The 2500-nt window shown below is 49.1% G+C and overlaps 1 protein-coding gene across 1 annotated transcript in view; it reads right to left on the bottom strand.

Moving 5' to 3' along the window:
• The window catches only part of LOC134456773 (ral GTPase-activating protein subunit beta-like), a 52876-nt gene extending 52162 nt beyond the window's left edge, over positions 1 to 714 (bottom strand). The window contains exon 1 of the mRNA XM_063208301.1: positions 467 to 714. The gene's annotated coding sequence lies outside the window, so the exon portion shown is untranslated. The remainder of the gene's footprint in view (positions 1 to 466) is intronic.
• Between the last annotated feature and the right edge of the window lie 1786 nt (positions 715 to 2500).

Raw genomic sequence — 2500 nt, 5'->3', positions numbered from 1 at the left:
TATGCATTTTTGCCTGCGTTCTTGAACACAAGCACCGCTGCGAATGGGCAGAGGGGGTGTGAACTGAAGTGTCATTCGAACGTGCAATAAGGAATAGGCCATGCGTAATATGAATTGCGTATCCTCCACGTCTCTTCTCCTTACACTGAGCGAGGAGGTTTTGGCTCCTGTCCTCTACTGAGTTCCCCGGCCATCTCTCGTTACAGGGCTACTATGAAAACAGGCTGTGCAGCTTTTTCCTCACACACACACACGGATACACGCAGAACGCAGGCTGACCAAAACGCATGCATCTGCTGCAGAGAACCTTGCCAGACGCACAATCCTTTCACGTTCATTCAAGCACGGGTTTTCTAGAAGAGACTGGCGTGCTCATTTAGCCCTACTGTAGAAATGAGACATAGCATGATGTGTTACAGTAAAAGGCGATGTGGTCTGGTCAGCACTGCTCGGCTATCGAAGTTACCTGTTCGGAGGGGCTGATCTGTCATAACACCGCGATGGTCACCATCCTCTCTTCACATCAGCCGCGCGCTGTGGTGCAGCATCCCATACGCGGTCGTATCCAAGCGGCAAGATTTGTGTTTCAAAGACGGCCGCAACCCCGTGTGTACAGTCACTGCGAGATAGGCTATTTTGTTTGTGTCCCGGCCAAATGTAGAAAGCGTTAGCTTTGCCCCGCTAATTGTCACTAGCATCATCTGACAGGCAGCACCTCCGTCCGTCCACAGTCAGCACTTCCGGGAGGGCAACGTCACGCCGACGGCTGTCACATGCAGGAAAACCCCAATACAAATCACAAGGAATGTTTATTTTCCTTCCGTGGCCCATCATAACTGCTAGCTGGGGCTGGCGACCATTATTTCTCAAACACTCGCGCGCACACACATTTGTGCGCTCACACAAAATAGTGTGTGCTTTCCAAAGGTGTATGACGGGGGGAAATCGTAAACAGCTTTATGTCCGCATTGGCAGCACCTGTCTCCATTCTCTCCGTGAAAGGGTAAAGAGCTTTTAGTCATTTAGTCATTCGTTTAGCTCAGGAAATGGCACATGTTGTTGCTCTTGAGGCTGGTCGCCTAGATGTACACCTGCACGTGCCTATAACAACAACTCAAAGAGAGGGAGAAAACAGAAAGAAGGGGGGGGGTGCAGAGAGGAAGGGAGAGTGGGCAGTATGGGAACTGCAGTGTGTAACTTTAATTATGTGCTGACAACATTTCGTAACTATCTTTCGTCCTCCGTACTCTTTCGTAACAGACACACACAGACACACACACACACACACACACACACACACACACACACACACACTAAAGGCGCGCGTGTGTGTGTGTGTGTGTGTGTGTGTGTGTGTGTGTGTGTGTGTGTGTGTGTGTGTGTGTGTGTGTGTGTGTGTTGCAGGGTGGGGTGTAGCCTGCAGCTGATGATGACCTCACCCCTCTCTCTCTCTCTCTCTCTCTCTCTCTCTCTCTCTCTCTCTCTCTCTCTCTCTCTCTCTCTCTCTCTCTCTCTCTCTCTCTCTCTCCACACGCCGTCTCTGAACCCCAAAAATCCTTCTTGGTCTCCAGGGAACGCCCTCCGCCCTGCTCACCTCATCTGGAGCCCATCAGCCACACACACACACACACACACACACACACACACACACACACACACACACACACACACACACACACACACACACACAGTTTCATTTCAACACACACACACACACATACTCGCAAACACACACTCACACACACACAGTTTCATTCTGGACACACACACACACACACACATACACACACACACACACACACACACACACTCGGGTTCAAATGTATGCACACTCATTCTCATATGCATACAAATACGACACAGCTTGTCATACTCACATGCAGCACACACGTCACACACACACACACACACACACACACACACACACACACACACACACACACACACACACACACACACACACACACACACACACACACAATAGTTTAATATGGACACGCAGATACACTACTACTCATACAGACATATACACGCACAAAACTACACAGACAAACACATACAATCACACATGCACTTTCTATAGGAATGCCTAGATACGAACACAAGCACATAGTGACTGGAACATGTACCCTTATAGACTCGTTCACAAGTTTGCCCATACAGTCAAACACACACACACACACACACACACACACACACACACACACACACACACACACACACACACACACACACACACACACACACACACACACACACACACACACACACACACACACACACACACACACACAATACATGGCATTCCCTCTTGTTGACTTCCTGAGTGAGTGTGTGTGTGTGTGTGTGTGTGTGTGTGTGTGTGTGTGTGTGTGTGTGTGTGTGTGTGTGTGTGTGTGTGTGTGTGTGTGTGTGTGTGTGTGTGTGTAACAGTCAGAGCAGGCTGCTTAGCAACATGGTGATTCATGACGCTTGTATGAGCCCTAAGAACTAAATCACA

Source organism: Engraulis encrasicolus, chromosome 10 (assembly GCF_034702125.1).
Source record: "Engraulis encrasicolus isolate BLACKSEA-1 chromosome 10, IST_EnEncr_1.0, whole genome shotgun sequence".
Classification (NCBI taxonomy): domain Eukaryota; kingdom Metazoa; phylum Chordata; class Actinopteri; order Clupeiformes; family Engraulidae; genus Engraulis; species Engraulis encrasicolus.
Note: the sequence above shows the minus strand (reverse complement) of the source record. Positions and strands in the feature narration are given on the sequence as shown.